Here is a 15,766-nt window from a genome sequence, read left to right on the forward strand (position 1 = left end):
TTTTTCCTTCAAAATGAAAATACAGGATTTTGTTTAAAAATTCTTCCTGATTATGAAAGTAATACAGTCTGGTGAAAAATACAAGCACACACATGTTTACGGTAGAAATTGAAAGTTGTCAGCCATTCCACCAGAACAAGATAATCACTGTTTTCAGTTTAGTTTCTAGCATTCCAGATGTGTGTGTGTGATTCCATATTAATCTGAGTTGTAAATGAAGACTTTCCTCATGGCAATTTCATTCCAGCAGTCCTGGGTTGAAGTGATACTGCTGCTATAAGATCCAGGTCAAGAATCATCCAGATTCACCCAAACAGAATTTTCCAGCTTCCATCGGGAAGGGTTAAGAAGAGGGAACCTTTGGTTCCAGAAGTCCTGAGCTCCTTATACCAATTAATCATAAAAGGTCTGTGTATAAAGTGACCTTTACTAAAGCCATATATAGGGAGGCTTTCTTATACGATTTCTTCAGAGCCAAGCTCCTACTTACTCATATCACCAAAACTAAGGGAGCCCACTGATGCGGTATTTCCCTTCACAGTAATGGAACTCTGCTCTCTGGGATACTTTGCTCTCTTTTCTTTAGAACTCAGCCTAGGATGGTACAGCTTTCATACCCAGTTCCCGTCCAGAGGAGCTCACAGGCTGTGGGAATAGTCCTCCCCCTCCAGGGCAGGAGGCAAATTTCTCCATAAACAGAAAAATGCCAGACTGTGAAGCAGGACTCACGCTCCAGTGGCTGACTCACGTCACCAAAGCCCAAGAGACTGAAGCACAAGACCAGAAAAGCAGTTTAATCATTTTCTAGTAAGAAGTAGACCCTGTAAACGGATTGATAGGCTACTTGCGTTTGCTGACCAGCAGTTTCTCTCCCTGTGAGCTTATGATTACAAATGAAAACAAAAATAGAAAAATGGTCACGATAACAGTTCCATTTACTCTGTTGAGTGCCTACTGCGTGCTAGGTACTGCGCTGAGCATTTTATCTTCACCTTCTTAAATTAGTCTCTCTACAACACTATACAGCATCACCCACTCAACAGACATGAGTTTGAACAAGCTCCGGGAGTTGGTGATGGACAGGGAGGTCTGGCGTGCTGCCGTCCATGGGGTCGCAAAGAGCCAGACACGGCTGAGCGACTGAACTGACTGAACAACTCTGTACAGTGGGTACTATTTTTATCCCCACTTTGCAAGGGGGTTCAGAAATGTTTATAGCAAATAAGTAGTGGATCCACGGTTCAAACGCAGTTCTTCATGCTCCTGAGGCCCAAGCTCTGAATTTCCCACCCACCTGGCCTCTCCTTCCCTTCTGGGAAACCAGATTGCAATCCGGACTCAGAACAAGAGGGCGTTGTGTGGACACTAGAACACAACTCAAATGTAATGGGCCCTTCGGAGCCGATCTCAACACAGTGATGTACAGGGTCTGCATCCCACATACAGAGCGTCCACTGCAGTAGCCATCGCCCATGGAGGACTTGAGCATCCTTGGATTTAGGTACGCACAAGGGTCCTGGAACCGAAGAACCACTGTACAAAGAAAGCACAGATCTGACTCCAAAATCACCAATGCAGAAGGTCCATTTTTCTGAAAAGAAAAAAGAAAGTGAAGTCGTTCAGTCGTGTCTGACTCTTTGCGGCCCCATAGACTACACCTGGAAAATCCCATGGACAGAGGAGCCTGGAAGGCTGCAGTCCATGGGGTCGCTGAGGGTTGGACACGACTGAGCGACTTCACTTTCACTTTTCACTTTCCTGCATTGGAGAAGGAAATGGCAACCCACTCCAGTGTTCTTGCCTGGAGAATCCCAGGGGCGGGGGAGCCTCGTGGGCTGCCATCTATGGGGTCGCACAGAGTTGAACACGACTGAAGCGACTTAGTGGTAGTAGTAGTAGTAGACTACAGCCTTGCAGGCTCCTCCGTCAATGGAATTTTCCAGGCAAGAGTACTAGAGTGGGTTGCTATTTCCTTCTCCAGGGAATCCAGGGTTTGAACCAGGGTCTCCCACATTGTAGGCAGACACTTTACCATCTGAGCCACCAGAGGTTTTATGAAAAGAAGAGCGAAGAGTTTACACATCATAAAACTTTCTAAATATTCCGTCTCAACATCTCTGTCTTTTTCCCATGTGTCTCTCCCTCTAGGGCTTCCCAGGTGGTTCAGTGGTGAAGAAACTCCCTGCCAAAGCAGGAGAGGCGGGTTTGAACCCTGGGTTGGGAAGATCCCCTGGAGGAGGGTATGGCAACCTATTCCAGTATTCTTGCCTGGAGAATCCCATGGAGAAAGGAGCCTGGAAGGCTACAGTCCACGGGGTCGCAATGAGTCGGACACAACTGAGCGAATGAGCAGGCTCTCCCTCCAGGAAAGGTCCACATCCCTTTCCTCCTCCCGCTCTGCTCCATTCCTCATTCCGTCTTCTGGGACTCCTCCTTGACTTCCCTCCAGATTTCTCCTCCCTCCTTCAAATCTCTATCCTGGTTTCCTGTCTCAGATGACAGATTGATAGCTCCAAGCAGGGCCTCCAAAAGTGTTTTGATTGACTCACACAGTTGTTCAAAAGTTTGAATTAGTGAGATTTAAAATTAGCAGGTTTCACACATAAATTTAATTTGCAACTTTGAAAGAAAAGGTTTGCTTTTTCCTTCCCTGTGGAGAAACCACTGGTTGGAGCTGAGCAGCACCTGTTTTTTCTAGAAGCTCAGATTCTTCCCTTTATCAGTCGCCTTCCTTCCCCACAGCCTGCTGACATTAAGTTTGAAGTTCTAGTGCTCTTTGTCATCATTTTCATCAACTAAGTTATCGCCTGACCTTTTTGGGTATTTGATTTTCAAATTCCATCTATTTCTTTTTTTGGATACCACAGCCTGGTAACTAGCACAGCTAGACTTTACAGCAGTCCTTGGGATGGCTTTTCCTGGCATGTCTATGAATACTTTTGAACACCTTGTAAGCAGGACACTGACTGAAGTTCTCGTGTGTGTGTTTGTGTGTGTGTGCGTGTGTGTGTGTGTTCTCACTCGCTCAGTTGTGTCCAACTCATTGCGACCCCATGGACTGTAGCCCACCACGTTCCTCTCTCCATGGAATTTTCCAGGAAAGAATACTGGAACCGGTTGCCATTTCCTATTCCCGAGGATCTTCCCAAGCCAGGGATTGAACCCATGTCTCGTGTGCCTCCTACATTGGCAGGTGGATTCTTTACCACTGGGAAGCCCCTCCAAAGACACTATCCACAGATGAAAAGGCAACCCATAGAATGGGAGAAAATATTCGCAAATTCCTGATAAGGGATTAACGCTCAATATCCAGAGAGCTCCTGCATATTCAACAGCAATGTTCAACAACGAAGAAGCAACTAACCTGATGATAAATGGGCATGGCTGCTCATGGGAAATCATCCAGCGTATACACCCAAGGAGAACATGCCCTCTGCACTCAATTGAATGCAGAGCAAAGGTCAGGCGTATCTCCTAGAGACTTGCTCTTATCACAGGGTAAAAGTCAGTTGGGCAATAAAAAGTGAATGCGTAACGTACCAGATGGTGATAACATAATATAAAGAGTTTAATATTTGTTCTAAGATGGGTGCTTCTAATCTGACTTTTATACTTATGATAAGAATAAGCTTAGTGCCTAGTGATTCATCTTTGAAATAAACTTTCTCATTTTTACCTCAAGCTTGGGGATTCATTTGATTATAATCCTTGAAGTTGTCAGTTGAACTTTTACTGTTTCTAATGAAACCAGCTTCTATAGTGTCTTGCGATGGTAGACTGCATTGTTGTCTAAGAGTATTCACTGTTTCTCCCTTGGATAAGATTGTATTTTCCTTGCCTTGTTGACATCAGGCTTGCCCTTGTGGTTTGGGGCAATAAAATTTGACTGGAAGTGATCTGTATCACCTCTATAGCTAGCAGTTGCTTATCATTGTCCTTTCTTCTCTGGACCACAATGAGGAGAGCCAGGCTCTGGGGTGAAGGCAACATGGAACAGAGCCTACTCCCTGCTGGATAAAGAGCCTGAATGAGAAATAAACCTTTGTCACATGCCATTGAGATATCAGGATTGTTTGTTATGGTAGCATAATCTAACCTATCCTGACCAAGACATGGGCTAACGAAGCAAAACTACTAACTCTGATAACACAATAGGTTGCAAAGTTGTCTATTTTTTTCCTATGTATCAAAATGATTTATATTTTCTCATTGATTGAGAAGTAAATACCATAAGTTTAAACTCATAAAGTAATTACATACTCATCAGATGCTCCACATAATGATACATAAAATTACAGCTATATATACCAGATACACACAAATCACCCTCCCAGGACAAAGCTTAGATAGGAAACTGTCAACGTTTGCTTTTTTGTTAACTCCCCTTTTAAGCACCCGTTACAGAACAAACCCCTTTCCAACAGACATATTTTTTCTTGAGAGAGGCCGATGGCTTTAATCAGCCTATTGTGTCAGGTTCTGCTAACTTGGAAGGCATTCTGCCTCTTGACGTGGCTGTGTATGTCTCAACTCAAATCCATTATGAGTGAAATATTTTCAAAGTATTGCTGTAATACAGGTACCTGGAAAAAAAAAATGCTAGAGTAGCAAACAATAAGTAAATTCTCCCTCCCGCCCTAGTCCCCAGTACCACTCTACAGAAGTAATCCTGTTAGGAGTGTCTTATCAGGGCCAGCTTCCAGGGTATACTATCCCCATAGTCACCCAGACCTCCATGCTCAGTATTCTGAACTTAGTTTAATGCTCTGCCATTACCATCTGAAATTCTTAATCAGTTTTGAGCAAGGGCCTAGCATTTTCATTTTGCACTGGGCTCCCAAATCATATTGTTGCTCCTGCTTATGTATATCCTTCAGAAACATTTCCATGCATGTACAAGCATATGTTTGCTTTTTTTTTTGTAAACACAGTAGCTCATCAAGTCCTTTTCTTCTTCCTGGGCCTGCAGAAAGACCTCATTTCTCAGCCTAACTTGCAGTTAAGTTGGAACTCTATGACTGAGCTCTGGCCAGTGGAAGGTAGGCAGGAGTGAGGAACGCCACCTCCAGAAGGATCGCCTAAAGGGACGCACCCACTCTTCTGCGGTCCTTCTCTCATGCGGATGGCTCTTGATGTTTGCACGGGAATGAAGGACTGTAAAAGCATACCATCATGTGAGAGGAGGATCCCATCACGAGTCATTCCTGAAGGGCGAGCCGCTTGGAAGAACCTCTAACCCACATGAGACTGCTATTCTATCAGGCTGTGGCCTCTTTGGGGTGGTTTATTACAGCAGTTGTAGTGTTAATTACTGTAAGACATACACAAATAAGGTCATACTCTCTGTGTGTGTACATATTATGTGTGCGTGCATGCTAAGTCACTTCAGTTGTGTCTGACTCTTTGGGACCCTGCGGACTGTAGCCCGCCAGACTCACCTATCCATAGGAATCTCCAGGCAAGAATACTGGAATGGTTTCGTATGCCCTCCTTCAGGAAATCTTCCTGACCCAGATATCCAAGCCATGTCTCTTATGCCTTCTGCATTGGCAGGCGGGTTCTTCACCATTAGTGGCACCTGGGAAGCCCATATATTACACACACACACACACATATATATATAATGTATGTATATAAATGTTTATATATATATAACTATCATATATGTCTTTAATATATAAATATTATATATATATGTAAATGTCTTTGGCACCTTTGGCTTCCCTGGTAGCTCAGCTGGTAAAGAATCCACCTGCAATGAAGGAGACCCTGGTTCAGGAAGATCCCCTGGAGAAAGGATAGGCTACCCACTCCAATATTCTTGGGCTTCCCTGGTGGCTTAGATGATAAAGAATCTGCATGAAATGCGGGAGACCTGGGTTTGATCCCTGGGTTGGGAAGACCCCTGCAGGAGGGCATGGCAACTCACTCCAGTATTCTTGCCTGGAGAATCCCCATGGACAGAGGAGCCTGGCAGGCTACAGTCCATGGGATCGCAAAGAGCTGGACATGACTGAGTGAAGTGTTTTCATCATATGTATGTTGAATTTATACTTTAATTCATTGTTAGTTCTTGGTAGGTGATTCACCACAGCTCTGAATAATGACAACCTAAGCAATGTGTGTCAAGCGCAGAGCAGGAGAATTTCCACGAAACCCTTTGCTCTGGATCTATTTACCTCTTCTCCTTGCTCCGTGTCAAAGCAGAACTAACTCCTGTAGACTGCAGTTATTGAGCCAGCTAGCTTCCTGTTGGGCCTGGCCAACGGAAGACAAGAAATAAGGAAGCGGGAGAAAGGGAAAGGCCAGAGTATTTTCTACTTTTCTCATTGTCTTGATGCATCTTTAGCAGCTGCTGCGTGCTTTTGGTGCCTCTAGCTCTTACTGGACAGCCCCTCCAGAGTTCTGACTAAAACTAATTGATCCGGGCCCTGAGCTCCATAGCACCGGCTCCCTTCTTCATTATCAATTGAATGGCTGTGTCCCCGCCCCTGCCCACTGCCAAATCCATATGTTGAAGCCCTAGACCTCACTGTAGCTGTACTTGGAGATACGTCCTTTAGGAGGTGATTACGGTTAAACATGGGCACCAGGGGCCTGGTCCTTCTAAGGAGATACACCAGAGAGCTCTCTCTCTCTCTCTTTTCCTCCCCCCTTTCTCTGCCCCCTCACGCACAGCAAAGTGAGATGGTAGCTGCCTAGAGAAGCGACCTCAGAATGAACCCTACCTTGCTGGCACCTTGATCTTGGACTTCCTGGCCTCTAGAACTCAGAGAAATAAAGTTCTGTTGTGTGAACCACCCAGCCCACGGTCTTTTATTAAAGCATCTTGAACAGATGAAGACCCTCTTCCAGCGGAGGAGCACTGGTAGCTGCCTGGCATTGCTCATTTCTGAGCTGTCTCACTGTTCTCCTTCAGGCTTCTCAGCTTTTCTATTGCCAGTTATCTGCACTGAACTCCCTTTGTCTCAAGGACTCATCGTGGTTTCCTTTCTCCTGGCCAGACCCTGAATGACTCACTCCCATCCTGCTCAAAGACGTTGCATGGACCCAGACATATTCAGCTCCCTTCACTGACAACACAGTGTGCTGCTTAAGAAAGATATTATGGGGCTTCCCTGGTGGCTCAGTGGTAAAGAAGCTGCCTGCCAATGCAGGAGATGCACCTGGGTGGGGAAGACCCCACAGAGCAGCTGGGCTTGTGCAACTGAGTTGCTTGAGCAACTGAGCCCAGGAGCCACAACTACAAGGCACGTGTGCTTCATAAAATCCTTGAAACCCTGGAGCCCGTGCTCCACGAGAGAGGCCACCACAATGAGGACCCACACACCACAAATAGAGAGTACCTCCCGCTCACCACAGCTGGAGAAGAGCCTGCACAAAGCAACGAAGACCCAGGACAGCCAAAAAGAAATTAAAAAAAAAATTTTTTTTAAGACATTATCAAATCGGACTGGCCTAAGTCTGAATCCTGACCCCACCCACTTCCTGGTTTAGTCACCAGAGTGTCACCTTAGTCTCACTAAGGCTCAATTTCCTCATCTGCAAAATGGTGATAAAAATACATAGCTGAAGTCTAGCTCACGAAGGATATAATGCTTGAAAGGGGGCTGAGCATAATGCCTGACACGCAGGACATGTTCAGTAAGTGTTAGCTAATATAGCAGGAGGAGGGACAGGGCTTGGTGAGAAGCTGACATCGCCGGACATAATTGCCAGAGTCTTCTTGGAATTTGCGATGTATAGTCAGTCTCCTAATAGCATGGGGAGCCTCTTGTATAGCATCCTAGGAACTTGTTTATAATCCCTTATTTATAATCAGGATCCAGAACACATTATGGGAGAGTCTCAGAAAGTCTGGTTGGTCCTGATTTCCTAATTACTGCAGAGCACCTTACACTGGCTCTGTCTTTTTTCTTGTCCTGCCTACAACTGGCCCTGAACTTGCCCTAAGTTTCTGGGCCTTTAACCAAAGAACCACAACATCTGCAGTCCTCTTTCCCTTCACCTCTCATTCCCTCACATCTCAGATCCTCCCAGAATCTGAGACTTCCAAAGTCATTGAAAACCTAAGGAACTGCTGAGAATTCCCAACCTGGAGTCAGCAAGGTTTTCTGTAAAGAGACAGATAGTAAATATTCCAGGGTTTGTTTGCAGACCACTTACAGTTTATGTGCTAATTACTCGGTTCCACCTTTTTAGTGTGAATGCAGCTGTAAGTGAATGGGCATGGCTGTGTACCCATTAAACTATGTTTATAGACACTGACAGCTGAATTTCACATAATTTTTACCTGTCAAAAAATATTATTTTTCTTTTGATCACTATCAAATAAGTTATCTTTTTTTAACTACCTAAAATATTAAAATATTATCTGCTCTCAAGCTATACAAAAAACAGATAGAAGGCAGAATTTGGCCTGTAGGCCATAGCTTTCTGATGGCCTGGAAGTTGGATGGAATTTTCTACTCAAATTCCTGTGCCTTTTTAGTTGTGGCCCTCTTCTTTCCTTCTTTGCTGTGTGACACTGGCTAAGTCACTTAGCCTCTCTGAGCCTCAGTGGTTTTTTTTTTTTTACACTAAATTTATTTTTCAGTTTTATGAGATAGAACTGGCCTTCAATACTTTTTAAGTTTAAGGTGGACAGCAGAATGATTTGACTTACATATATTGTGAAAGGATTACCACAATAATTTTAGTTCACATCCATCTGGGCTTCAGTTCTTTATCAGTAACTCCAGAGTAGCAGTAGATGCCTGTTTATTAAAACCAGTTCTTCACTGAGGATGGGGCAGGAGAGCAGCTGTTGGTTTTGCTGTTACTGTTTTCAACCTTTTTGTTTGTTTGTTTAGGCATCCAGGTAAAAAAATCTCATTTCAACAGAAAGTTCCCCTGGAATTAATCTGGGAAATTACCAAATGATCCAGTGGTTCCAAATCTTTTTCCTACTTCCTCATTCTTTACCTGCACAAAACAAATGCAGATTTCAAAGAGTAAAGTGGATTTGGCATAAAAGTTCACTTTCCTCCCTGAGAACTCCCTTACTAGACGATCAGTATGTTTGTTCATCATGGACGGAGGAGCCTGGCGGGCTGCAGAGCGTAGCGTCGCACAGTCGGACACGACCGAAGCGACTTAGCACGCACCCATGTTTGTTTATGACCTGTTTATATATTTGTTCTAGGCACAGAGTTCCATACACTCATTAAGGAAATATGTGTGGATCGCCCCCTATGTGCAGAGCACACTGGCGTTCTGACTTCTTAGGGAGGAGCCGAATGATGAAATAGGAGTGGGGGAGCGGGGGAAGGGGGCTAAGTGCGGTGGGGACGGACCACGTAGGAATGCGGAGAAACAGGGAGGGGCAGTTAGTCACCCTGGCTTCTGGGTTCCCGGAACCGTCCCCACTGTCACTCCAAACCCCCTGCTATCTTGCCTCCCCGATTTCCTTCCGGTGCTTTTGCCAAACACAGGCTTCAGTCTCCCCGGCCAGCGCATCCCTTCCGCCGCTGGTCCTTTCCCAGCGCGCAGGGGGAGGGCAAAGAGCTTGGGCATCACACACCCTTCTCCCCCGAGCGCCCCCTCCCTCGCCCTCCTTCTCGGAAATGCCCCTCCGCCCCACTCGCAGGCGCAGCCCCCGCCGCTGCCGTTTATCAGTTCAGGACACGTGGCAGCCCGGAGACCCTCGGACCTCCCCGCAGTGTTCCGATCTCCGCAAGGAAACCGAATCAAGGCTGACCCCAATCTGCTCCTGTGACCTTCTCTGCAGAGAAACAAGGCGGCCTGCGATTGCTAGGGAACGCAGGCAAACACAAGTTCCCTGTGGGCTTTCATAGAAAAACCTCCAGTCTAGTGGCGAGGGGCGGGGCTGGGGGGTTAGAAGAGACGCCCAACCCCACCCTCTTGGTTTTCTCAAGGACAACGCTGGTTCTTCTCCAGGGCCAGTCCTTTCTGCCTTTTTTATTTCTTCACTCACCTCTCTTCCCCACTCTTGACTGAAGAAAAGTCCTTACAAGATCGAATTTTGACTTCTGAGGAATTTTCAGAACCCCATGGGATGGCTGTTACCTCTCTCAGCTTTTCACCTGCTCTTGGAATCTGTTCATCTCTCTCAGGCAGAGTGGCCCCTTCCCACCCACTCTCTGACAGACTTAACCTGCTTTTTAATCTCCCTTCCTCTCTTCCTGACCCAATAAGACAGACTCTTTGGGGTAACTTTTAGCCCATGCCTGTCCCTTCTCTGAGGATTTCACATACAGAGAGAAAATTAGATTTCTGGGCGTACCCTCAGCAGCCATGTTAGAGTTTAAGCACTTAAGCGGGATCTTCATCTCCATGGTGTTAACTGGACCAGAAAGTACGGGACTAACAACTGGGCCAAGCCCGTTCTTTCTTCTAGACTTTGGAATTGAGCTGAAGATGCTAATTGCAACCTGAGCTGATCTCTTAGATGCTGGAGACGCAGGCAGGGAGGGCTTTGCCACCTGAATGTCTGTAAAGAAGAAGGGACACAGATTCTCAGAAAGAAGGAGAGATGAGGCTGGAAGAGTAACTCCCTAAGGACGTGACGGCTTTCTTCTTCCTGCTTCCTGACTTTGGAGAGCAGCTGCCCTTGGCTTCCTTGAGACTCACAATAAATGTGGTATGTAAGTCTGCATGAGATAGGATGTATTGACTGCAACTGGCTTCGATGGTGAAGAATCCGCCAATATCTTCCGTGAAAATAAGGGTGTTATTTAGTTGTGGCGCAAGGAAGCCCCCCCAAAAGCCATTTTAAAGGAAGTTATTTTGTGTAAGAATATGTAGCATTGTCAAGTGAGCATAAAGAGAGTGATGGGGAAGACAGCAAAATCTTTGAAGAGTTCTATATACAAGTGGAAAAGAAATAGCTGCCTCACCGTAAACAAATTCTGTTTAAATATGTAAACATCATTGCCCCATAGAATATACATGCCACATAGCCTAGGGATGAATGACTCTTCTAATTTGTGTCATTTTTCTTTTAACTATTTTTTAAATTGAGGTATGATTTACATAGAGTACAATTCAATTTATGTCATTTAAAATCAACAATATGGTGGTCCAGTGGCTAAGACTCCGCACTCCCAATGCAGGGGGCCTGGGTTCAATCCCTGGTCAGGGAACTAGACCCTACATGCCAACTAAGACCGGATGTAGCCAAATACATAAATACTTAAAAAATAAAATAAAATCAACAATACATAGCATTCAGAGCTGGTATGGTCATCTATGAATCCTTTGTCACAATGAATGCTCTCTTAAAGAGTAAATTCTGTCTATAGAGTTGGTATTTCTATTTTTCTTATACAACTACAAACATGTATTAACTGCTTTGAGATGACAATTTGATAAATATGACACTCATTTTAATCAAACATAAATTTGGGGTAAATTTTGAAGGTTAGATTTGATGAAGAGAGAGTATCTAGAACCCATATGTCTTATAACATTGTCTAAAAGTGTTGAGAGTCTCCTGAGCGTTCCTGCCTTTTGCTTCTTGTCATTATATTTAACATGAGCAGTATAAGGGACATCTGTTGCTTATGCATGCCTAACACCCCTTTTTCTGCTAAGAGCACCCATCTCTTCCATTTGGAAAACTATTGGTCTCTTATTCTTAGATTCTGTGGCTCAGAATTGGAGGAGTGGGTGGGCACAAGATTCATGCCTGACCGATCAACTCACCATCCACCTGAGACACGTGACCTGACCTGGGCCAGTGGAAGCTTCGCTAGGAATCTCACTGAGACCCAGAAAAAGAGGCATTCTCTCTCAGTTGAGATTTTAAAGCCGGTGGAAGGCAAGCTTGCCAGCCAGCCGTGCGCCATTTTTACCATCGCATGGTGGCCCCCCTATCTGGGAAAGAAGCCAACTCAGAGAGATACTAAACCAGAGATGGAGAAGATTCTTGATCACAACAGATCCAGTCGGATCTACTCTACCTCTTGTCTTTTTGGTTATGTGAGCCAAACCTCCTCTATGCTTAATCGAACTTGAACTCAGTTTCAAAACTCGCAAGGCAGAGTCTTGAGACATACCACCACCATCATCATAATTGTTATCTGCAGCACCACCCCTCCTTCCTGGAGCCAGAAGCAAAAGTCCACGTCCTGAAGCAGAGCCACAGATGATCAGAATAATCAGCAGCCCAAGGGCCCTTGGGAAGTGCAGGGGGGCAGTGCAGGTGTGGTGGTTGAGTAGGACAGAGGAGACACTGGCAGAGAAGTGCTTCTAGAGCAGAGGAAACACAAGGCAGAGTTCTACCACTGAGAGACAGGCTGCAGCTGCCTGCTCCCCGAAATCTCATGTCTCGTTTCCGAGTTCTGACTGCAAATGCCTTGTAGCGTGGGTGCTCAGTTGCTCAGTTGTTTGAGTCTTTCTGACCTCACATACATTTTTTGGTTGGTTGGGTGCCACCACCCCCGTGGACCAATGTGACCCAGACTCAGCCAGTCAGATACTCTCTCCCATGACTGACTCAGGTAAGTGACTCAAGGATGGAAGAGCTCATTAGAGCTCATTTATTTCAGTGGTGGTGTGCTCATCAGCTTCTGTTACAAACCCTTGCTAAGGCCCATGCTGCCTAGCTCTCTGGCTCCTGAGTTTTTCGAAGCCTGGACCCCCAGTCTTCAGCCAGGTCTCTAAGCTGCAAATAACCTTCCAGTGAATTTCCACCTGTGCAAGTCAGTTCAGTTCCATTCAGTTTAGTCTCTTAGTCACGTCTAACTCTTTGAGACCCCATGGACTGCAGCACGCCAGGCCTCCCTGTCCATCACCAACTGCCAGAGTTTATTCAAACTCATGTCCATTGAGTTGGTGATGCCATCCAACCGTCTCATCTTCTGTTGTCCCCTTCTCCTCCTGCCTTCAATCTTTCCCAGCCAGCATCAGGGTCTATTCAGATGAGTCAGCTCTTCGCATCAGGTGGCCAAAGTATTGGAGTTTTAGCTTCAACATCAATCCTTCCAATGAACACCCAGGACCGATTTCCCTTAGGTTGGAGTGGTTGGATCTCCTTGCAGTCCAAGGGACTCTCAAGAGTCTTCTCCAACACCACGGTTCAAAAGCATCAATTCTTCAGCACTCAGCTTTCTTCATAGTCCAACTCTTATATCCATGCATGACTACTGGAAGAACCATAACCTTGACTAGACGGACTCTTTGTTAGCAAAGTAATGTCTCTGCTTTTTAATATGCTGTCTAGGCTGGTCATAACTTTTCTTCCAAGGAGCAAGCATCTTTTAATTTCATGGTTTCAGTCACCATCTGCAGTGATTTTGGAGCCCCCCAAAATAAAGTCTCTCACTGTTTCCACAGTGCAAGTCAGGCAGCATTAACTTGTGTTGCATGCAAAGGAGATACCTCTTTGACAGTGCAGGCCAGCTGCTCCTCCAATGATATAGCCTAGTTTCTCTTAGTTTATTTCTCTTCCTAGGCTACAGTCCTGCATGGCCCTTTTAATATGCTTTCCTGGAAGCCTCCTCCAAACAATTGTTATTTGTCCTTTTCATTCTCATTCCTTGTAGTGGATAATGATAGGGTTGTTCTTTCCCTGCAGTGAATCCTTCTTCTCTGTAACTGATTCTTCACCTCCAACAGCTTGAACTTGAGCTTTGGCCATCATTGATTGCTCAAACATTAGATATCTTATGCTGGGCCAATCAGCGTTCTGTCTCCTAAGAGTTTATAAACATAGCCTAGGGAATGTGAAAGTTGTAAGTGACTACAGTTAAGCCTCAGAAGTGAGGTTCTAGGGGAAAGGTCTATAGTTTTCTGTTGCTAAGGTTTGGGATTTTTTTCTGGGTCCCAACACTTCCTATCTTGAGGAGAGATCTAATAAATATACGCTCTTGATTGTTGTTGTCCAGTCGCTCAGTGGTGTCCGACCATTTATGATCCCATGGACTGCAGCACGCCAGGCTTCCCTGTCCTTCACCATTTCCCAGAGCTTGCTCAAACTCATGTCCATTGAGTCAGTGATTATCAGGGAATGTTTAACAGGAGGATTCCTACGTGCTGTTTCTCACAACTCCTTTGTTACTTTTTAAGTGGAACAGCACGCTGCTCCCAGGAACTGAGGTCATTATGTGATACAGGGTTGAATCTCCTTTAGTAAACATTCTCTTTATGACAAAACTGCTTAGTCTCGATCCCCTTTCTTGAGATATGGATTGTCTCCTGATCTTATGACCATTGTTAATCCCTTGTTCCCTTGGTAACCGTTGCTGTACATTTGGTTTTCTGATCTTCATCACTGTCTAAAGAAACTTCTTGTACCACAGCCTTTATATACTCACAGAGAAATCATTAAAACTTCTTTCTCTCTCTCTCTCTTCGGCTGATTGTTTGGAGCACAGAGACCCATCTTGGTAAACCAGGGAGTATCAGCCTCTCTCTTTCACTTTCTTATTGTCACCTCTGGACCACCAGGTCCCCGTCCATTAAAGGACCCCAACAAGTGGCGCCCCAGAACAGGGACTCTGGTACACGTGCATTTTGGTCGGAGGGACTCGGGACCTATTGAGGTCAGGACCTATTGAGGTCGGTAAGTACTAAGACATGGGTCAAACAGCTGGAAAGCCCCATCATTTCTCTACTTTACTTCACCATTTGTTTAAAGCTCAGAGACTTTTGGTTTCGCGCCAATGAATAGAGGCTTGCTTTCAAACAGTGGTTAAATGTAATCCTTGGTTCCCTGATAAATGCAGTTTTGATTTAGAAATTTGGCACTGGGTCAAAGAAAATGTTGAATGAGCCGCCAAGCAAGGAAAAAATATTCCAATTGATTTCTAGCCCTCACGATATTCAACAACAGACAAAACACTTATTGCATGAATATGAATTAGATGGTAAAACTTTATGAAAGGGCCCAATTAGAACAACACAAAATATTTCAAAATTTTCTTACTAGCCCTGCCCCGGCTGCTCCAAATGCTCCTCCTCTTCTAACAGGCACAACTGCAAAAGTCTCTCCTTTGTTAAAACCTAGTGAAAGTTATACCAATTTTTTAGCTAGATTAGAAAGAAGAAGAAACCAAGAAACAGCTAGAGAAATTACTTGCTTATGAAAATGCAAATCAGAAATGTCAGAGAGCTATGACTACAATTCGTGAAACTGGGACTATTATTGATTATTTAAAGGCTTGTCACAATCTACGATCAGAAACGCAAAAGATACAAATGCTAGCTGAAACAATGGCTACTACCTTTAAAAAGGGAAATGAAGGATGCTTTATATGTGGCGATAAAAACCATTTAAAAAGGGACTGCCCTAAGAAAGCTAATAAAAAACCTCCAAGAATTCGCCCTCGCTACCTGCAGATGGTGACTGCAGCCATGAAATTAAAAGATGTTTATTCCTTGGAAGAAAAGTTATGACCAACCTAGATAGCATATTCAAAAGCAGAGACATTACTTTGCCAACAAAGGTCCGTCTAGTCAAGGCTATGGTTTTTCCACTGGTCATGTATGGATGTGAGAGTTGGACTGTGAAGAAAGCTGAGCACCGAAGAATTGATGCTTTTGAACTGTGGTGTTGGAGAAGACTCTTGAGAGTTCCTTAGACTGCAAGGAGATCCAACCAGTCCATTCTGAAGGTGATCAGCCCTGGGATTTCTTTGGAAGGAATGATGCTAAAGCTGGAACTTTATGAAATTAATGGTAAAAGATTTTCTGGTTTCCTTGACACTGGATCTGGTATTACTATTATTTCCAGTGTATTATTACACTTATGGCCCAAATCCTG

This window comes from Capra hircus, chromosome 10, assembly GCF_001704415.2.
Source record: "Capra hircus breed San Clemente chromosome 10, ASM170441v1, whole genome shotgun sequence".
Classification (NCBI taxonomy): Eukaryota; Metazoa; Chordata; class Mammalia; order Artiodactyla; family Bovidae; genus Capra; species Capra hircus.